Source organism: Mustelus asterias, unplaced genomic scaffold, assembly GCF_964213995.1.
Source record: "Mustelus asterias unplaced genomic scaffold, sMusAst1.hap1.1 HAP1_SCAFFOLD_96, whole genome shotgun sequence".
NCBI lineage: Eukaryota > Metazoa > Chordata > Chondrichthyes > Carcharhiniformes > Triakidae > Mustelus > Mustelus asterias.
Window position 1 is genome coordinate 1,014,574 of NW_027590144.1, and position 23,461 is coordinate 1,038,034.

At 41.6% G+C, this 23,461-nt stretch overlaps 1 pseudogene across 1 annotated transcript; it reads right to left on the reverse strand.

Moving 5' to 3' along the window:
* Positions 1 to 246: 246 nt before the first annotated feature.
* LOC144484234 (Ig heavy chain C region, membrane-bound form-like) lies at positions 247 to 20,341 on the reverse strand (annotated as a pseudogene). The gene is made up of 9 exons (XR_013496065.1): positions 20,228 to 20,341; positions 19,787 to 20,095; positions 18,521 to 18,589; positions 7,554 to 7,853; positions 6,270 to 6,581; positions 5,041 to 5,349; positions 4,210 to 4,539; positions 875 to 1,002; positions 247 to 734 (listed from the first exon to the last, which is right to left on the reverse strand). The product of XR_013496065.1 is annotated as an Ig heavy chain C region, membrane-bound form-like (transcript).
* Positions 20,342 to 23,461: the final 3,120 nt, after the last annotated feature.

A 23,461-nucleotide genomic window follows, 5' to 3' on the forward strand; every position in this document is an offset into this window, starting at 1 on the left:
GTTCTCCTCATTATTCATTCATTCTGTATCTGGATTTTATCATAAAAAGGCAGAGATGAAGGTGTATTTACACGGATGGGTCACTGGGTGGCGCAGTGACTCTTTCACGAAAGGGCATTGAGTTCAACCACATCCCACATATGACTGGGGAAAATCCCTATCTGGGAAAGAGGGGAAACCGTATAATAGGGAAAATGGGGCGGAGTTGATGTGTTTTGGAGAACGGAATTAAGCCAAGCCAGAGATGGTTAAAATTTCATTCAATATTTATTTTAAAAATTCAGAGAATATTTTACAGCAACATTATTTTTTTAAAGTTAGAAAAGTGAACATAACGATCGAGCTTCACATTGAGAACAGAACAGATGCACAGGGAATCCGTCAGTATCTGTACATCTGTTACATACACCAGAAAGAGAAAACAGGACCTTAATAGAAAGAGGAATTATCAAATGTGAATAAGGAATGAGAAAAGTTTCTTATTTATACATGATCTTTAAACTACGGGGAAACTATTAACCACAATTACATTATAACAAAAAATGCCTCTTACATTTCACACTGAAAACTGAATTAATGTCTATGATTGTCTCAGTTACAGATTCAGAATGATAAACTGAGAGAATTTTACTGATAGAGTCACCGAGCGCAGATATTGTATTTGATCCATACAGAGATCTTGATAATCAGCTGCAGGAAATCTGCAGCTTCCAAAATTCAACCCATCATTTGATCTGTAAAAGAAAGATACAATAATGAAGCAGATGTTGATGATGCCGGACATTAATGTTAGAGTTTTTAATCAGCGAAACATTGAGAATTTTTTCAAATCCATTCTGCCAGTTTGAAATGTGAGTGAATTGAATCATCTCACCTTCACCAGAGTGACTGCAGTGCTGTAGAAAATGCTCAGGAAGAACAGCACGATGAATGTAGAAGCGGTTGTCCAGATGTTGCTGTTATCATCCTCATTGTCGTCAATCCAGACGCGGTCGGTGGAGTCTAGGGGACGGAGACCAGGAACTGAAATTAGATTACTTTATTTATCCAAGTGATCTTATTGTTATTTTTATGTTCCCCGTTCTCCTTTTTAGGCTGTTCATTTAATCTCGAATTCAATTTTCAATGTATAACTACTGTTAAATTCAGGACATTCAGTAACCGATCTCCGTAACTATTTTCACACCTGATCTTTATTGACATTCCTTGGACAGTCCATGTCAGAAAACACTGAAGATGTTTAATTGAGTATCAGTTCATTTTTGAACTATTTGCCACTATCCCTTATTGAACAATGTTATGACTGATATCGTTCACTGATCAATGATTGTTTTCACAGATGGTTACTGATCTATAAACTGTAAATGTTGTTGTTTAAGAGTTGGGATGTAATTTCCGATCTGTGCTTCTTTATGGTGGAAATAGATCATGAGCTTAATTCAGCTTCTCAACGTGTTTGTCTGTTCATTGTACATTTGGATAGTTAATCTGTGGATATGTGCATTAAAAAATCACCTTTAAATGTTACATTCATCATTTGCCTCCCGTTTGTATTTAAGATCTTGCGTTTGTGTGCGTGTGCATTAATCTTTGGCTTTGAGTTAATATGTGTGCAACAGTGTTAATGTACGTGTTCATTTGCCTATGGTTGTTGATTTGTGTAGTTGTGTGTCTGCATCTGTGTGTGTATTTTATTCTTGTGTCATTGTGTATGTATGACTCTATTATTGTATGAAGTCTATGAATATTTATTAATGCCATTCTTAATGGGTGTACATGTGTTTATGCCTATTGCTATGTGTTAATTTCTGTCACTCTAGTAATGTTTGTTTCCCTTTCTGTGTGCGTCTGTTTCTCCGTGTGTCTGTGTGCATGTCTGTTAGCAGGTCAGTATATGTATATACATGTTGATAGTTCTTTATAACGGTGTGTTGATGTATGTTTGTGTTTCGATGTGTAGTAATGTGTGCTATGGTGTTCTGTTCTGTATGAGCATGTTAATGTTTGCGTCTACATGTTTGCGTGTAAATGTTTTGCAGTCTGTTCATCTATATGTAGTCTGCTAATTTGTTTATATATATTTCCATGTGTGTTTGTTAATGTGTATAACATTGTGCGTCTTTATATCTATATTCCTGTCAGCGTGAATGTGTGCTGATATATATATGTACTTATTTGAGTCTATGTATTTGCTTGTGTATTTATGTAGCTCTGCATGCGTGTGTATCTGTCTGTATTGTGTCTCTGCATGTATGTGTTTGTGTTTGGGTCTGTGTACCTACTCACATATGTGTCTGTGTATGTACCTGTGTGGTTTATGTGTATATGTGTACGTTAATACATATTTGATTATCTACATATGTTGTTGTTTTAGTGCCTGTTTGTACAAGCGCGAGTCTATGTATCCGTGTGTGTGTGTGTGTGTGTGTGTGTGTGGAAGGGGGGGGGGGGGAGAGAGAGAGAGAGAATGTGTGTGTGTGCCTATGTATATTTGTGTACGGATGTATTTATGTATGGGTATATTTTTGTGTGGGTGTATTTGTGTGTGTATTTTTGTTTGTGCCTGTGTTGTCCATGAGTGCATTTGTGTGCGCATTCTTGTTTCTCTGCATGTGTGTTCGTTTGTGCAAGTATTGCATGTACCTATGGTGTGTGAAAGTGTATCTGTGTGTATGCATGTATCTGTGTGTTTTTGTGCATGTGTATGTGCTGTGTATGTGTGCTTCTGTCTGTATTTGAATGCGCCTGTTCGTATTTCTGTATATGTGCATGCATTTGTGTGTGTATTTACATGTGTCTTTCTGCATTTGTGTGCATTTTGTGAGTATGTGTATTTGTGCATTTGTGTCGATGTGTCTGTGTGTGCGTGTTTGTGTGTGTGTGTGTGTGTGTGTATATATATGTACGCCTATGTGTGTATTTATAATTGTGACAGTTTTGTGCGGTATTGTCAGTGTGTGTATTTTTTAACCGTTGCTGCAAGTTTAACCGGCAATCATTAACTGAACGTGATCCAAACAATATGAATAATGGAGCATATTTTCAGTGTTTGATGTAGAAATTTCTTTTATGTGAGTGGCACGGTGATATCAGGAGAGCGAATGAAATAATTCATTGATGCATCTCAGAAACCTCAGTGACAGAACAGTGAAAACCGGGGAGGATTCTATTATTTGTTTAAATTTGTATCATGGGAAATCAATGCCAGCACATGATTAACAGGAACAAGAGTGTTGAAACATTTTTAAACTATGTTGCATAAGTATATATGTATATAAGTATACATTCATATATATATATATATATATATGTAAGTATATATATATATATATATAAGTATATGTGTATTATATACTTCAATGACACTTTGATAATGATACTTCAAAATCTGCAGCAAGTAAACGGAAGCTAATTTGTACTGTTGACAACTGAGTCCTTATAGTAGAGAGCCGTTCCCTTCCAAACACGCTACTTGGGGAGAGGGAGGAGAGTGAGCTCATAATTTCCCTCTCTCTACCTGGTGAAGCAATGTCCCTGATGGTTCTAACCACTGAGGAGGTGGAGGTGAATGGATTAAATAAGGCCATTCCTCCTGCTTTCATTGAGGAAGTGGTGGTACATGGGTTAGCTACTGCTCCTCCCCTCTCTTTGTTGGGTGAGTAGGAATCCGGTATGTTCACAATTTCACTCTCCCTCTCTCTGATGGGGGGATTGTTGCTCCATGTTTCTGTGTGACCCTCACTCCAGTTCCCAGTGAGTGTGGTGCAGCAGCTTAAATATGACATCAATGCGTAAAGGCATGGACAACGAGAGAAGCAGGAACACCGAGATCTAAATGTTGTGTTTGTTTGTCAGAAATGTTGAAATTGTCGGAGTTTTCCTCAGGGAGGAAAGTCGGTGAAGATATTTTGCAGAATCCTGTAATGAATGCGCTCCACTCTGTGTCTAACACAGGGTGTGTCTGAGCTGGGCGCACTGGTTCAACAAGACTTGGACCTGAGACCTGAAAATATCTGGGTCAAACCAAAGATAGCTAATGGAAGTAAAACTGAAAAACAATCAATTAAGCGTTTGGCTATTTCATTTGTTGTTAGAGGAAAAATATTTTATTATTTTTATTGAAGTTTTTAATGTTCGCGAATGATTCTCATTGACATGAATTAACGGTGTCCATCAGAGCAAGGGAAATGTTCACAAAACTGGGTTTACCGCTGGATTTGTCAACTGTTCTGTTGATGATCTTCAAGGGGATGGCTTCATGTCCCACCACACAGGAGTAAGAAGCGCCGCTGGACCATTCCTCTGCTGCAATGGATAACAGACTGTACATGAAGAAGGAGCTATTCCCGCTCTCCGCGACCACCTCGGTGTTCTTATAGTTCCCAGGATTCACCGGCTTGTCGTTGACGGTCCACTTGACGAAGATCTCTCGAGGGGAGAAACGTCTCACTAAGCAGCTGAGGGAGACGAATCTCTGAGCGGAGACTTCTTCTGCCGAGGGCAGGAGGACAGAGACGAACGGTTCCCGCGGATTTGGATCTGCAGAAAATGTACAATAAATGTCAATAAACTGGAGAATTCTGGGGATAATGAAACTGCTGGCTAGATATCAGAAAAATGTGCTTCGTTTCGATTTTAAATGTTTCCATTTTTGACTTCCAGCTTGGAGCAGAGGTGAACACAATTATTTTCTCAAATAACTCAGGGGGCTGGACTGGGAAGTTTCAGAAATTTTACAGCACAGAATCAGGCTATTCGGCCCAACTGATCGACTTTATTTTTGGTTTTCTGGATTTTATGCTCCACATCAGGCTCCTCCCTCGTTATTCGATCTAAACCCAATAACATCGCCTTCAGTTCACTTTTCATTCATCAACACATCAAATTTCCCCGTAAAAATATCTACAACCCCCAGTTTTTAGTTCGTAGAGTTTCCACTCAGGGGACACCATTAATGCACTGAATACTGAATATTGACCAGTCCACTGACACTGGAAATAGACATAGTGACGCATTTATTGCTTCAATCTCTCAGCTCACCTGTTTCCTTGTGGATGGATTTTCTTAAAGGAGTCGGCAGATCCTGATGGCTCACCACGCAGTCAAACACAGCCGCACTCAGCCAGGCTTGTGTCGAGATGTTTAAGTTGCTGACCACGCTGTCAGGATCCGCTCCTGGCTTTTCGGCAATCTCTGATTTCAAATACTTCCTGTCTCGGATCCAGGACACGTTGACTCCATAGGGAGCATGAGAAATGATGCAGGTTAAGGTCACGGTCGCCTCCAGTAAGACCTGTTCTATTGGTGGTGGCTGTATCGTCACTGTGGTATCAGGGCACTGGGGAGGATCTGTGAATGAAAAATGAAAATCAACCCTAGTTCCCTCTTCAGAAGCAGGACAGCAGTCTTCAGCCTGAAGGAGACGAAGTTGCCTTCGAGATATCAACCTCTAAGTATCACCTTTCAACCTCTATGGAGGATGGAAAACCAGCCTGCTCTGTGAAATTATTCTCTCTTTGTTCAAGTATTTTAGCAGCGGTATCATTCTCATGAATCAACATTGCAGTATTCCCCAACAAATATACCATTCCTGAACTCAGGAACCAAGTACTGGCAGTTAGTTTATAAGTAGGGTGGATGCACTTCCCAATATTTTACCCCTATGCTGTGACCTGTGAAACAGTCCGACACCGACTGTCTCTCCAAATCTTACCAGCTGTCTCAGGAAAAAGCTGACATCAAGACCACCTCGCTCACTATGTTACTTCAAAATGGAAGGGAACACTATTTCAAGGGGAGGCAGTGGCATGGTGGTGTTGCCAATGGTCTTGTAACCCAGGGCACGACTCTGGGGATACAGATTCGAATCTCACCACTGCAGGTGGTGAAATTTGAATTTAGTAAAAATCTATAATTAAAAGTCAAATGATCATCATGAAGCCATTGTTGTAAAAACCCACCTGGTTCACGAATGCCCTTTAGAAAAGTAAATCTGCTGTCTTTATCTGGCCTGGCATGCATGTGACTCCAGATCCACAGCAATGTGGTTGACACTTAAGTGCCCTCAGGGATGGGAAATAAATGCACATCTCATGAAGGAATAACAAAAATTGCTGTTGTGATGAAATTCTGAATGGGGCACTGTCCTAATGCAGCAAACCACATGACAGCAAATTAGAAGTTGTTCTATCTTTGTACTAATTTTAATAGATCCCTAATTTCGATTAACATCGGAATGGTATATTTTATCCTCGGTTTGAGTCTCTTACCCAGAGATCCGCTGATGTTCTGACTCTGGGTGAATCCTTGATGAGTGACCTGGCAGGTATAGACTACTTTGCTGAACCATTCCTGAGCGGAGACTGTCAGCCGACTGCTGGCCGAGAAGTTCCCATTCACTTCACAGGCGGGAGAGGTGACAATTCCTGAATCCATGGGTTGTCCATTCTTCAGCCACTTCACCGTCATTGACTTTGGCTGGAAATCGATGATTGAACAGACCATGGTTGCAAATTTTCTGCTGGTGATTTCTTCACTGGAACTCACGGTGAGGATAACGGTTGGGGTGATAAGGATTGGGCCTTCAACAAACAAATGTTCAGACGTTACTTGAAGATTCAATTGACATCAATTAAAATTAGTTCTTTTATTTTAGCACCATCGCTGCCGATTTGAGAATTATATCCATGGTTTGGTTGAATTGGCAGGGAAATGGCGAATGGAATTCAACCGTCAAAAGTGCCACACAATGCATTTGGGGAGGGAAAAAAAAGCAAGGCAATAAACTGGAATGTTCAGAGGGATTGAGGAAATGCAAGACCTTAGAGTGCACGTCCACAGGTCCTTGTAGATGGTAGGGCAGCTGAAAAAGTTGATCAAGAAAGCATATCAAATTAGTTCCTTTATTATGTGAGATATTGAATGCAAAAACAATGATACAATGATGGAGCTGCATAAAACCTAGTTAGGCCAAGTTTGGAGTTTGCTGTACAGTTCTGGTCACCACGTTGCAGGAATAACGTAATGACTCTGGAGAGAGATGAGGTTTACAAGAATGTTGCCAGGGACTGAAAATTCCCGCCATGAGGCGAGATTGGATAGACAGGGTTTGTTCTCTTTCGGAAAAGAGGAAGCTGAGGCGTGACATAATTGTGGTTTACAACAAAAATAAGGGACGTAGGCAGAAATAATTCATTCCCCAAGTGGAGGGCTCAATTACCAGGGAGCATGGTCATTTAAAAGGCATCTGGGTCTACATCTCAATTGCTTTAAGCTGCAATGCTACGGAGTTTGGGCTGGAAAATAGGCTTAACTTGTCTGGCTAGTTTATTCGTTCTCCCTTTTGGCCAGCACAGACATGGTGGGCTAAATGGCCTCATTCTGCACAGTATCATTTCTGTTGTTCTTTGATTCTGAGCAACTTTTCAGTCAGTAGACACTTACCTGGATTTTGCATAATTCAATTTTTCAGAATGCTACAGATCAGTTATAACTAAGGCCTTATATAGTTCAATCGGCGCGTTCCTGTCTTGCCCAAGTTCCACAACACTTACATTGCATTTCAATGCTCTTGACTGAGTCGCTGTGTCGAACCTCACAGTCGATTTTGCTGCACTCTCCCTGTGACTGGGTGATGGTTAATTGGCTGCTCAGGGTATAGGTTCCCTTCGCGTTTCTCACTGATGGATAAGTCTTAAAGCCAGTGTCGATCAGCTGCCCATTTTTCTTCCAGGTCAGTTTGGAGACATCTGGAGAGTAGTCCATCGCCAAACAGCCGTAGGTGATGGAGCCAGCGGAGTTGTGTTGCTGACAGGAAGAGACGAGGCTGTAGAGAGTGGGCGGAGACGGTGTCGCTGGGAAAGAATAGTCGATTCAACAAGTTAGACTCTTACTTGCGTTTATTAATTAATCAAACATATTTATACAAGTAAGTTTCTATATTAGGTATAGCTCTTGCGGCTAAAGGGATCAATGGATATGGGTAGTAGACGGGGTCAGGATATTGATGAGCTGTGATCAAAGTGAATGGTAGAGCAGGGTCAGAGGGCCGAATGGCCTACTCCTGCTTCTATTTTCTATGTTTCTACATCACGATTTGTCTAGAATTATGAACTTAACTTAATATTTCCCGATTAAGACCTACATACACCTTTCAGCTTCTGTTACTCCTATCATTTGAGAATCGCCATCTTTGTAGAAACTCACATCACTGTCTCGACCTCTATCAGGTTGGAAAGACAAAAACATTTTGATGTCATTGTAATGACATACCATTCATTGGATTAACAGAGAAGAGTAAAGAGTTTCTCCATTACTTCAGGCACTACCTATTTCTCAAACAACAGGACTTTGTGATGAAGAAGTTGTCTCTTCATTCATATCAGCCACTCGCCTGATGAAAGAGCTCCAAAAGCTCACGATTCCAAATAATCCTGTTGGAGTTCAACCTGGTGTTGTGAGACTCCTTACTGTGCCCACCCCAACCTAGCGTCGGCATATCCACATTGTAGTTTTGGCTATTGCCTGTGTTCAAACTAACTGATGCCCCTTCCTCTCTCCGACTCACTGCCTCTCACTCCACAAAATGAAGATTAGTGACTTTGCTTCAAAAATACCTTCGGAATGAATACTTACTGAATGACCAGGAAACTCTCAATGTGATTACAAATTCAAATAATTGCAACATTGACTAATTGAAGGGTCAGACATTAATAGCAAGAGTTGGCCATTCGGGCCCTGACGTCTCCTCCATTATTCACTGAGATTACAGATGATCTGGTTGTGGTGCTAGCTCTATTTTGCACATCCTCACTCCGCCCGTCCATCACCCACTCTCTGCCCATTTTCCCCGACTCTCTGCGCTTTCCCCTGGCTCTCTGCTATTCCCTATGGCTCCTTTCCCCTTTCACCCGGCTCTCCGCACTTCCACCTGGCTCTCTACACTTCCCTCCAGCTCTGTCCCCTCTCCCCCGGCTCCCTGCCCTTTCCCTCAGCTCCCTACCCTTTCCCCCGGCTCTTTGCCCGGTGTCCCTGCTCCCTATCCACTTTCCCCTTTCCCCTGGCTCTCTGCCCTTTCCCCTTGACTCTCTGCCCTTTCCTCTGGGCTCTCTTGTCCTTTTCCTCGGCTCTCTGTCCTTTCCCCGGCCTCCCTGCCCTTTATCCTGGCTCTCTCCTCTTTCCCTGGCTCCCTGCCCTTTCTATTAGCTCTCTGCCCTTTCTTCTGGCTCTCTGCGCTTTCTCCTGACTCTCTGCCCTTTCCCGGCTCTCAGCCCTGTTGCCCGGCTGTGGGCCCATTCCCCAGGCTCTCTGCCCTTCCCCCCCGGCTCTCTGCCCTTTAGCACGCCTCCTGTTCTCCCCGGCTGTTTGCCATTGTCCTTGGCCCTGAGCCCCCAGGGATTCCCCCCAGCTCTCCACATTCGCAGGGCAGCTCCCACATTTGAAGACCAAACTGCCGCTTGAGATCTTTCTTCTCTCTCGTTGCAGACCTCCACACACAGGTTTAGCGAGTGTGAGTGAGAGAATGTGAGTGCGTGCGGGTGAGTGATTGAAGGAGTGAGAGTGGATGAGTGATGGTGTGTGAGTGACAGAAGGTGGGTAAGTGAGGGTGAGTGAGTGAAGTTCTTTCAGTGAGGATGAGTGATTGAGGGTGAGTGAGTGAGTGTGGGTGAGGGTGAGAGAGCGTGAGTAAATGATGGTGTGTGAGAGAGGGTGGGTGAGTGAAGGTGGCTTAATGTGTGAGTGAAAGTGGGTGAGTGAGTGTCGGTAAGAGAGAATGAATGAGGGTGAGTGAGTGAGGATGCGTGAAGGTTAGTGAAGGTGGGTGAGTGAGAGCGAGTGAATGAGGGTGAGGAGTGAATGTGACTTAGTAAGTGAGGGTGAGAGAGTGAGTGAGTCAGGGTGTGTTATTGAGGGTGGTGTGTGAGAGTGTGTGAGGGAGAATGAATGCGGATGGGTGGATGAGTGAAGGTGAGTGAGTAAAGGTGTTTGACTGAGGATGAGTGATTGAGATCTGTGAGTTAGGGTGGGTGAACGTGAGTGATGGTGAATATGTGAGGGTGTGTGAGTGAATGTAGGTGCGTGAGTCTCAGTGAGTTTGAATGGGTCAGGTGGCGTACGTGTGAGAGAGAGGGTAATTGAGCTTGAGTGTGTGGGGGTGCGTCTGGGTGAGTGAGGGTGGGTAAGTGGGGAGAGTGAGTGAGGGTGAGTGAGGGAGATTGAGACTGGATGAGTGAGGGAGGGTAAGTGCGGTGAGTGAGTGAGAGTGATTGAGACTGGATGAGTGAAGGTGGGTAAGTGGGGTGAGTGAGGGTGAGTGAGAGTGAGTGAGACTGGATAAGTGAGGGTGGATAAGTGGACTGAGTGAGTGAGAGTGAGTGAGACTGGGTGAGTGAGGGTGGGTTAGTGGGATGAGTGAACGAAGGTGACTATGAGTGTTGGTGAGTGACTGAGGCTCTGAGTGAGTGACTGAAGGTTAGTGAGTGAGGTTGAGTGAGTGATAGCGTGTGAGTGTGGGTGACTGAGTGACAGTGAGTGAATGAGGGTGTGTGAGGGCGAGTGAGTGTGAGTGAGTGAGTGCTGGTGAGTGAATGAGGGTGTGAATGTGAGTGAATGAGGGTGAGTGAGTGAGGATGGGTGAGAGTGAGAGAGCGAATGTGTGTGAGTGATTTTGAGTGAGTGAGGGTGTGAGGGTGAGTGACTCAGGGTGAATGAGGATCAGTGAGTTTCTGAGGTTGAGTGCGTGAAATTGAGTGTGTGAGGGTGGATGAGTGAGCAAGGGTGAGTGAGTTGGGATGAGTGAGTTGGGATGAGTGAGTTGGGATTTGTGAGTGGGGATGAATGAGTGAGAGTGTGTCAGCGAGGGAAGGTGGATAAGTGAGGGTGAGCGAGTCAAGTTCTTTGAGTGAGGATGAGAGATTGAGGGTGAGTGAGGAAGTGTGGGTGAGGGTGAGAGAGTCAGTGGGCCACCTCCACCTCTTCCTCTCCATCGATCTTTTCCCGATTCTCCACATTGATCAGCTTTCAGTAGCAGGGATGTGTAAATCACCGGGCAGCTGCTTTCGTGTCGGTGTCTTTCTTTAAGAAACACGTACCAGTGAACAAATAGTCAGACTGAGGGAGCTGTAGGGAAGCTGACAGCAAAACTAGGATGGGTCGCACAGGAATCAACCAGTATTGGGAGCCAGGCGGCCTTGGTCTCAGCCAATTCCCTTCTTATTTTTGGGGGGTTTGTGTCCGGTTTAACACATGGAAATTCCTACTTCTGACCTCATGTTGGATGGAATGTCACTGTTGAAGCAGTAGAAGATTGTTAGTCCAAGAACAGTCCCCTGCCGACATCCTGCAGTGAAATCTGAACTTAGATGTTTGACCTCCAACCACCAATACCATGTTGCTTTGTGCTAAGTATGACTCCAAACAGAGAAGAATTTCCCGCCGATTCTTATTGACTAGTTTTCCTCGGGCCCCTTGATCCCACCCTCATTCAAATGCTACCGGGGTGGCGGGGGGGCGGGGGGGGGGGGGGCGGGGGGGGGGGGGTCGGGTGGGGGGGGGCGGTGGCGGTAGCACAGTGATTAGCGCTGCTGCCTCAGAGTTGGATTCCCGACTTGGGTCACTGACTGTGTGGAGTTTGCAAGTTCCCCCCGTGTCTGTTTGGGTTTCCTTCCGGTGCTCCTGTTTCCTCCCACAGTCCAAAGATGTGGGTTCGGTGGATTGGCCGTGCTAAATTGCCCCTTAGTGTCAGGGGGACTAGTACCGGTAAATACATGTGGTTATGGGGATAGGGCGTTGGTGGGTTTGCTGTTGGTGCAGACTCGATGGGCTGAATGGCCTCCTTCTGCACTGTAGCATCCTATGATTCTACTCTATGGTGTCAAGGACAGACACTCTGACGTATGTGAGATTGAAAGTGTGTGTGAGAGAGAGAGAGAAAGAGAGAGAGAGAGAGTGTGTGTGTGTGTGTGAGAGAGAGACAGAGAGAAAGGGAGAGAGAGATATAGAGAGAGCGAGAGAGAGAGAGAGAGAGTGATAGAGAGAGATAGAGGGAGAGAGATAGAGAGAACGAGAGAGAGAGAGAGAGAGAATGTGTGTGTGAGGATGCCTGTGTATGATAGAATGCGTTTGCACGTGTGTGAGACAGTGGGCTGTGCGTGCAAGAGGGGAGAGTGTACGTGAGAGAAAGGGTGTGTGAGATAATGTGTGTATGTGAGACAGAATGTGTGTTTGAAGAATTATTCTTTGTGTGTGAGAGTGTGTCCCTTCTTGAAAATGTATGTGTGTGGAGGGGCGGGGAGAGTGTGTGTGGGGAGTCTGTGTGAAAGAGTACTTCTGTGAGTGATTGTGTGTATGTTGATGTGAAAGGGAGTATGTCTATTTGAGATACACGATGTCTGTGAAAGAGAGTGTGTGTGCCTGAGAGGGAGGTTATGTGTGTGGGAGAGTGTTGTGTTCATGTGAAAGACAGTGTGTGTGAGAGGGAGTGCCTATTGGAAAGCAAAATAATATGTTCATCAGTGTGTGAAACTGTGCATGGGATGGCGTGTGAGTGCGAAAGATGTGTACAATGTGTGTGGGAGATAGAAGCAATGTGGGGTGTTTGAGTGTGTGTGTGTGTGTGTGGTGTGTGTGTGTGTGTGTGTGGAGGGGCGGGGAGAGTGTGTGTGAGCGAGAAAAAGTGTGAAACTTAGACAGAGTGGATGCGTGAATGTGTGTGAGTGAAATGACTGTTGAGAGAACATGTGAGTGTGATAGGTGGAGTGTTTAAAGAGAGATACATTGTATATACATGTGTGTTCGTGTGTAAGAGAAGGGGAGACTGTGTGCGAGATTTTGTGCGTGTGAAAGAGAGGGTGTTTGTGAGAGACAGTGTTTGAGAGCAAGATTGTGCATGTGTGAGACAATGTGTAAGGGAGTGAGCGTGTGAAAGAGAGAGAAATATGTACCTGTGTGAGAGAATACAGGTGCAAGTGTTCGTATGAGTGAGAGAGGGCATGGGAATGTGTGTGAGACGAAGGGAGAGTGTACGGAAGAGGGAATGTGAGAGGCATAGTGCATGTGTGTGTGTGAGAGTGCGAATGCGTGCGCGAGACTGTGCTTATGTGAGAGACCGTGTCTGTGTGTAAGAGTGTGTGTTAGAGTGTGTGCATGTTCTATGTTTGTGAGAGTGTTTGTGAGAGAGCCAGTGTGTGAGAGCAAGAATGTAGAGGTGTGAGATAGTGTGCGCAAGAAAAATAGAAATATGTGCGTGTGTTTGTGAGAGAGAGAGTTGCGTGTGCAAGAGGAATTGTGAGAGAGCGTGTGAAGAAATGTGAGACAGCTTGAGCTTGTGTGACAGAGAGTGGAAGAGAGAGAGTGCATGTGAGAGTGCGTGCGCGAGAGTGTGAGACTGTGCTTATGTGAGAGTGTGTGTCTGTGTATAAGAGAGAATGGGTGGGTGTGTGGGGATGTGAGCGCTTTTGTGTATGGGGATGTGAGAGATTGATGGAGAGAGCGAGACGATGTATGTATTTGTATTGAGAGAGTGTATGTGTAACGTGAGAGAGAGAATGTGTATGGGTGTGTAAGAGAGACCGTATGAGAGAGAAAGTAAGTGTGAGTATGTATGTGTGTGTGTGTGCACGTGTGAGAGAATATGAGAGTATTTATGTGTGTGAGAGTGTGTGATGTGTATAAGTCTCTATCTGGCTGATTCAGTCTGGAAAACACACTCACTCCACACATACTCACCCATTCACACAGTAAGTGGGAGTGACAAGTGAGCACAATACGGAGCGCGGGCCAAGGGTTGGAAAAACATTTAAATCTTTCGCAATCAGTCGCAATTGAATAATTTCCCCTTTCCTTAATGAGGGAAACCTGTAAAAACTCAAGACATTTGACACAATCCAGGGCAAAGCCACCCACAAGATTATGCGCCCCCTCATTCACCCTATTCGCTCTCTCCATCACGAACAAGCAGTGACACCAGTGTGTATTATATACAAGATGTACCGCAGCAACTCACCAAGGCTCCATAGTAAACAGTGTCCAAACCCGTTGCCTTTATATCCTAACAGGATAAGGGCAGCAGCCACATATGAACACTACCACCTGCAAGCTCCCCTCCAAGACACACACCATCCTGACTTGAAACAATACCTCAGTTCCTTCTGGGTCAAAATCCTGGAACTTCCGCCTAACAGCACGGCGGATGCCTGCAGCATATGGATTGCAGTTATTCAAGGATGCTTCATATCAACACTTTCTCAAGGAACAATTATTGATGATTAAAAATTCTGGCCGAGCAAATGACTCTAAAATGGCTTTAGAAGATTAAAAATAAAATGCAAATGAATTTGACCCTGCAACTGTCATACCAAACAGGTCATGGACTGCTTTACTACGGAGCATAATATAGTAAATCTCACTTTGCATTTGCTGATCGAACATTCCCAAGGCCGGTACATCACTGGTTAAAAATCATCCAAATCTCCCTCTACAATCTGACGTTTCTGCTCTCTCTGATGGTCACAATATGCTTCAGGGATCTCATTTCTGAGACGCCGAGTCAAACATCAAGTCAAACTGTCACATTTCTCACAGATACAAGTGTATGAAGAAAGAAATCAAATTTAACTCCCTGACATACAGGAGAATGAACCAGAGGATTTACAGCCAGTCAGGCAGTTTCCTGGCCCCAACACGGTGACCACGCGCGCAGAAACAGAACAGACACAAACGGTGCAACAATCGATTTCCCAGCAGGTAGGTATGATCAATCTGTCAATTTAATTCAAACTGTTTGAATCTAATTGATCAATTATCAATTTACAACAGAAAATCAGTAACCTCTTTTGAATAAAACTGAAATTCATTTCAAAACTCCTGTCGATTTTTAATTATGTCTCTCTGTCTGTCTCACTTCTCGAAAACTATGTAAAAATGTAATTGCGCTGTAAATGAGGCATCAAAAATAGCAGAATCAGGACAGTTCAATGTCCCTAACAGAGATACAGTGACACAGTAAGGATTAAATAAACCAAGAAACATTTACATTGAAAATCATTACCTGATTCGATCTAATTTCTTAATTAAATGTAATCAACAAAATATTCAAGGTAAAACACCTTATCGAGCGAAGCATAGCTGATGAAAGAAAGGTTTTGTCTCTGAATTCATTTTCGATACAATCAGATGTTCTCTAAAACGGATGATATTTTGCACGCCAGTACACTATTCAAGGTATTTTGTTTTGAATTAATTAGCACCAATATTATATTTTGTTTTGTTAATTGCCGGTTACTTTTCCTGTTAGCTGATTTGTACTCCATAATAAAATCAGTTTTCAATCATTCAAAACTTTCCCTGCCTCGAACATTGTGAAGTAATTAGGTTCCAATTAAATCTCAAACAATAAACTTCAAATTACTGAATGGAAAGATTCAGACATCTGTAATTCATTTGCTTAAATCGAATAACATTGTAATGTTTTTTTCATTTCCACTTTTACTCCAAATGCCTTATTATAACCTGCAAAGAATGCATGTTTCTGAATTTGTATATACTGTAACGGCCTGGCAGTTTGAAGTCAACGAAGCTGCTTCCTAGATTTAATAATTTGGACCATCCATATAATTTAATTACTGAACATATTGTTTAAATTAAGAAGTTCTGAATTAAACAATGAAAAACACAATGAGGACAATTGATTCAAATCCTCTGCAACACTGAAACATGATGCACAAAATAAGTCGAGACTTTTTCTTCAGTATAATATTTAATACTAATTAAACATAATGCTCAAATAGAATCAATTCTTCTATTCTGTCATTTATTCATCCAATAATTCTATTCTATGTTCAGCAGTAATGGGAGACAGGATGTTATTATTAAATGCAGAGCAAATATTACTAATATAAAAATATTATAATATTATAAAAAATTAATTATTTGAATTTCAAGTATTAAATTGTAAATCTCTAGCCAGTTTCTGTTGACACCTTACGACAATTCAAACACCATGATATGAACAATTGTTTAGTGTTAGCGAATTCCACCTGTCAGAAAACTGTGTTCACTCTGTCAAATTTATTTAAACTGTGGGATTCTAACTGATCAATTTTCAAAGTACAACAACAAAAATCAATAACTTCTTTTAAATTAAACTGATATTCATTTCAAAATTCCCTTCGACTTTTAACTATTTCTCCCTGTCTATCTCAAATCTCGAAAACTGGGCAAAAAAATTTTTTTTTCTGAAAATGTGCAAATCAGATATAACAGATCCAGTGTAGTGTAATGTCCCTAACAGAGATACAGTGACACAGTAAGAATTGTAATTCATGATTTACTTAAATCTGCAAGCATCAGTTAACATGAATAAAATGCTCAAATATATATTTGTTTTATTTTTTCCGATACCAGTTTGTTTTATCCTGACAAGTATGTTTAAACGCAGTTTGTTTTTTTCATTTAGCTAGAAAATGTGCAACCGCTCAGGATCACCGAGTTGAAACAATACAGAAACAATTGAGAAACACCAAACCATTTCACAAATTTTGAGATGAGATTAGTGATTAATTACCTCTGCATCCAACTACAAATTACTTGGAAGGAATGCTGCGCCTGCACAGAAACAATGTAATAATCGGGCACAAAAATTGCCAAATAGCGTTTTATTGCCAATTATTCTCCAAAACTCATATTTAAGTGAATGCGAACTTCATCGGGGATATAACAATTAATGCAAAGTATCTTGTTGAACTGAGCGCTGCTGTGGAAACAGCATGTTATCATTGAAATAGTTTCTGGAATTATCACAAAATATTTCCAGCCGAGAAACCTTTTTGGTCATGTTAATTGTGTGCAAAGCACAGCAGAACTATTAAAGCCGATTAATGCGAAATGATATTAATAGAAAATAATCTTTTGTGAAAATGTAGTTATGTTACCGAATAATAACAGTTTGAATTATATTAATTTTATTATCAAACTTGTTAATGAGAAGTTTGTTTTTGCAGCAACTACTTAGTGTCCGATTGAGCGTTGTAAGACATGATTTATTTTAATTTCGAAGTTAGTTAAAATTTATAAAAATGCTGGAATACCTTTATTTTATTTCTTTCTCAACCTGCTTATTTTCTCCCTACAAGATTTTCAAACTCATAGATTTTTTGCATTTAACCAGAAAACGTGTAACCGCTCAGTGCCACCGAGTTTAAACAATGCAGAAACACCAAAACATTTCACACATTTTAAACATTCTTAGTGACCCAACAACAGAACCTCCTCAACAGAAACACACCAAAACACATCAATGAGGGAATCAATCCGTTTCACGGGGACGCAACTCAATTATCCATTCAACAAAATCAAAAATATGATTGCAAGGAAATCTCAATATTCAATCCGGCAAACCAGCTCGTCACCAAATATATGAATGTTTGAACTAAACAGAAATTTGGAATAAGAGCAATAGCATTGCGAGGAGGTGGAATATGTCCAACAAATTAACATTGAAATTTTACCACATTCTATTCATATTGGGTCATATTTCAAACAGATTTCAAACATATTTAAATATTGGGTGGGTAAAAGCTGCAGCCGTCAGATGTCACCGAGGTTAAACATGGCATGTATCCCAAATTGTGAATGCAGTGGCAAACTATGTTTTGGACGAGTGGCATAAACCATGGTTTGGTTTAACCTGCAATTATCAGCTAAGATTTAAAAAAATAAAAATACAATAAAGCCTGCCTGATTTCTGTCTGCAGGCACGCGTCAAGTAGTTTAAAACCCTCAGACTGTTTGTATTCAATCACAGTGTACAACAGCTCAGTGTCACCGAGTGTAAACAGTGCAGAATCTCCGAACCATTTCACAGATTTTACTTATTCAAAGTCACCCAGACAGACAACCTCCTCACCAGAAACACGCAGCACTGAGGGACTGAACCCCTGCAGAAGCAGCTCAATTCTACAAACAGTTGCAACAGAATCAAATTTCACACTGGCAGAAAATCTCAATTTAAAATCCAGCCAATCTGACCATCACCAAAGCAACTAATAATTAAAATAAGCACAACAATGAGATAACAAAACCAGATTGTGATTAAGCGGAACATGTTCGCAACATTAAAGTAGAAACTTTAACACATTTTGTTAATATTGGGTTAGATTTCAAACACTTGTGCAGTAGATAGTGCAACTCGCAGCCACTAGATGTCACCGAGATTAAACATTGAAGAAACGCCGAACTGTTTAACAAAAGGAAGGCATTTAAAGTAACCCAGCCACACAATGTCCTCAGCAGATAAACACCAAATCACAACAAGAGACTGAATCACTCAGTATCACCTTTTGTCAATTAACAGTAGAATTCTATAACCCCCATTTTAAGCAGGATCACATGAAACATTGTAAAGATTTTCAGCACAGAATCCACCAAACCACATTACATTGAACGAATGAATTAATAAAATCGAGAAAAAGTATAAAACAAAAACTCAAATAAAACACTCACTAAATAAATGCATGGTTCTTACCTGCAGTCACCGTCACCATGGTCCCTTGTCCCCAGTAGCCCATGGCGTCACAGTGTCACATTCTCTATGCTGGGTCATACAATAACCATCTCTGCACAAAATAGACAGAAATCCATCAGTATTTTAAAAATTCACAAGCCAGAGGGAAAGCAAATCACTGCATTTTCATGAAATTATTATTGTACTGGTGGATACCGTTCGCTCTACATAAATAACCTTAATGTTTTATATTTCATAGAGGATCACATGATCAAGTTATTGAAAACACCAACTGATAATCAAATAGTTATCATAAATTTCCCATATTAATTCTCGCTATTTGTGTAGGGCTGGGACATAAATAATACAGCACTGTAAATAATGCTGGATTGGAAAACAGAGCACTGCCCCAGTCTCGGTCAATTAGTGCTGAGGGGTTTTTGTATTGACAGTAACTGCTGTGCCACCCAGTTATCACAGTGAGACACAGCATGACAAATACTGTGCCCGACTGCTAACTGTTTAACTTCACTGCTGTCTCAAAAATCTGATTCTGCCTCATCCACGAGCGAATGAGTGAGATATTTCAGCTTGTCCTGGTCATTGTATTTATAAAGGGGATCGGAATGCTTTTAAACTCTGTGTAGATTTAGCATATCGGTAAATATAGATTTTATGGGAAGATTTTTATACCTTTTCACAAACTAATATTACTTCCACACATTATTTCACTGAAGCCTCGTTTACTTTGAAACTCCTGCTGTGGCACTGATCACCAATTTGAGCAATCTCTTTCCATGAGGTTTTTGTATGAGGATGTCGCTGTGCTCAGCACAGTGACCCACTGCTGTATCACAGTGACAGACACTCGCACAAAAACTGCACTCAGTCTCTGTTCAGTACTGCCGCTCAATATTCACTTCAAATAGACCATTATTTCGATGTAATTTACAATTTATGCAGCAGTTCACAAAACACAATCTAGAAACATCTCCTCCAAGTATCAGAAATATTAAAACGAGCATTATATCCAGGTGTGTAATTGCTGAAACTGTTAACAGTAAATATAAACAGAGTGAAAAGCTCAGCCCATTATGTCTGTGTGTTTTCTTGGTTTAATGTTTAATTTTCACTAAGTTGGGTTTGTCAGAAGCGGTTTGTGTTTTGGTTCTGGTCACTGTCGTTAATACTACATTTAAAACAAGCACTGACCTTCAGGTTATGATGGAAGTTGCTGAATTCCCTCTCGAGCTGTTCTTGTTCGGGTCCATCCCTAGTTCCTCTCGCTGTGGTGTCTTGCACAGTAATAGATGGCGGTGTCTTCGGTCTTCAGCCTCGTCATCTCCAAAGAGAAGATGTTGCTTGAAGTGTCTTTGGACGCAGTAAATCGATCTTTAATTGCTGGGGCGTAGTTGTTGCTAGATGAACTATAGTACCACAGCAGCCACTCTAGCCCCTGTCCTGGAACCTGTCGGATCCAGTACATGTAAGCGCTGCTAAGACTGAAGCCGCTGGTTTTACAGGTCAGTGTCAGGGAGCCTCCTGGACGCCCGGTCTCTGCCTCTGGCTGAGTCAACACAACCTCCGACTGGACACCTGTAAAAATAGATTAAAAAACCCGAGGATTAATCCTGGTGTAATATTTTTTTACTCTGGAGTATTACAGAGATGGACTAAAACTGAGACAGTAACTGTGGGAGACTTAGGCAATGAAAAAAAACTACTCACCGGATAAGAAAGTCAGCAACAAACTGAGAGAAATCGCCGACCTCATCCTTCTGGTGATTTGGGGGAAATGGTTGTGTCAGGAACTCAATGAACAAACCACCTCCCGGACTGTTGGATTCCGGTCCCGGTGAGCGGCATTTAAATACCCGGCAGTAGGGGGCGGCTTTCCAGGCGCCGCCTGTTGATTCCCTGCTGGAGGCGGTAACTGGATCCAGGTCCCACCTTCCACACCCCAACAGAATGGACTTCCAGATTTACAATAGGTTAATGTTAAAATGGACATTTTATCTGTGTCGGGATATTTGTTTGGCTGAATATGTCCATTGTATTGTCTCCATTATTTCTGATGGTGATATTGCAATTCATCATTTATTTATTTAAAATAACTAATTCCATTGTAAATATGGTGATTTTATTACCACGCCCCCAAGAAGAACACAAATCTAAAAATGATGAAATAACATTTGTGGAAAATAAAGAGACCGTCAGTCTATTTTGCGACAATTCCGGGTCTCTGTCACATCACAATAATAAAGCATCATTTATCAGAAGAATTTTTACCGATTTCTGTAACTAAATGAGGGGTATGAACAAAGTGATTCTATTTACAGTGCGGATGGCTATCACTGTACAATTTGGGTTTGGAGATGAGAAGAAACTCTCACACAATACAATGTTTCTCCTTATATTTGTCAAACGACCCCAATCTCGAAGACAGCCCTTTGAAAATAATAAGAATCCCGCCTTCCTGATAATTAAGTAGTGAGTTGAGAGAGAAAAACATAAAATTAACATCGACTTTTGACAGAGAAGTTAATGAATCGGAACGGACACGGAGATCATTAAAGTTCTCCTTCAGCAGCCAAATCGTGGCAGCTCACTCTATTGGCCACCGGCTGTCTAATATTTATTGGTATTGGGAACACAATTTATCAGGGCTTTGCTGCACATTGCACAATATCACAAGAATAAATGTTTTACCTTCCATTGAATCAGGTTATGAACTGATCATTTCTCCACTCATTGGCAGCTATGAGAGGAACTCTTCAATAACAGGAATCAGATTATACTGTACAATAGAATAGGGTGTTAATCAGGTACAAGAGACGCTGCTGTTTAAATAGGATGCAAAACTTTCAGAATATTCCAGGAATTCCCGCTGTTCATGTCAGTTTTATGATGTTCTTTTAATATTATTTCGATGCATTTGTGCCATTGCTCTGATCTCAATTAACTGGGGAATTGGGACCATCAACATCTCTCTCTCGCATTTCATGAAGTGGTTAATAAACAGACTTTAATTATTGGAATGACATTTATTTGGAAGTTATACAAATGAAAAAGCATCTGGTCACTTTATTGTTTTGCGATGCTATTTACTCACATAATGAACAGGACATTGAATGAAAATCTTTGATTAGAATGATTCCGATTTAAAATGTGTCATTCTTGTGGGAATGAAACGTTTATTGTTTAAATGGCTGAATCCCATTTTGTCCATTCAGGTTCACACTAATCTTTCCCACACAGTATTTGGCAGCAATCCAGCCTGCTGCCAAATGCTCAAAGTTATTGACAGGAAGCATCTGGGGGTGTTTGTGCAGTAGATCTGCTTCCTCAGTACTGACCGCTTGGCTGCAAGCCAACTTCAAACCCTTCACATTGTCAATGAGCCCTATTTATAAAGAAATCTACCCAGCAACAGTACTGGAGGCAATTTAATGTTTTAAGTTGTAAGTCTATATGGATTTTACCCATCTCTCAAGAAAGACAATTTATGCAGCTTCTCTGAAACCCTGTTAGCAACAATGATGATTTTTCCAACACATCAGGATATTGTCATGGATGGATCGAAAGAATTACAGGCAGACTGAGAGATGACTCAGGGAGACGATACATGTTGTAATACATGAACATGTATGTTTGTGTATTCTTTCCCTATCTCGTTCCATGAGATGTTTGAGTTGGTGGAACGACGAGCACATTATGCCTGTCCCAAATTCCCTTGAACTGAATGGTTTTCTATGCCACTTCTGAAGAGTCAGCCATTTTGTGTCCGTCTGGAGTCACATTCTTGTGAGACCAGGTAGCGATGGCAGATTTCCCTCATTGGGGGATCAGAGAGGGTTCTATGGTCGCCATTAGAATGTATTCCACATTTATTAATTGAATTCAAATTCCACCAGCTGCAATGCGCCGATTTAAATCCCTGTCCCCACATCATTGTCCTGGGCCTCTGGATCACTGGGCCACTTCAATTAATATTACGTCACCATCTGCACAAACAATAAATGAATGACTGTCTTGATGCAGGAATGAATGACAGTTGAATGAATGATAGTTGGATGAATGACAGTTGGATGCCTGAATATTTTGATTGAGGAATCAGTGAATGGATTGATGGATGCATTGCGAGATGGTATTGAAAAATGCTGTTCTACATTCCCATATTTGTGCTTGATTATTTCATAAATTGAATCAGCTCCTTTATTCCATTTGTGTCAGTCTAATACCTTCAACTCTTCCAGAGTGTCTGGGTGAACTCCATCCCGAGTTTATCGGGAGTTAGCAAGCTGATCCTCACGAAGAGAAGGACGAGATATTCCTGCCGCTCGGATGGTTCATTTCTCTGCTGATGCTGAATCTTCATATCCAAGATAAAATGAGTGAACATGATTAGTTTGAGGAGGGAGGATTGTAATATTTGAAACATGTGGTTCTTTGACGTACAGCAAATCACTCAACATGCCCTCACCTAAATTAGTGAAGGTAACAGGGTGAAACGTAAATAAGATACCAACAGAAATATTGTGAGACTCACTGGACAATAACAATTGTTACATTACTTCCCAAAACAGTGTAATACTGAATCGGGATTTAAAGATTCAGTAACTTCACATGAGGTACAGGTAGTTTCATTTATATCATCACTTTGAAAATCATCACACACTCTAGCTATGTATCAGGACATTCTGTGTGATGATGAGGTGATTACTTGTCAATGAAGAACAGAGGCTGCTGGGTCGCTGTTCATTATGCTCGGTCTGAATTAATTTCATTCCCCACTGAATTCTGGGACAGATTATATTCCTTGGTGACAAAAAGGCCAATATGATGCCAATAAATGTTAATACATCCTACGAAGCAAATTACAATTGTATGTTGTATAGAATGAAAGACTGAAAACAAACAGAAAATGCTGGAAAATCGCAGCAGGTCTGACAGCTTCTATGG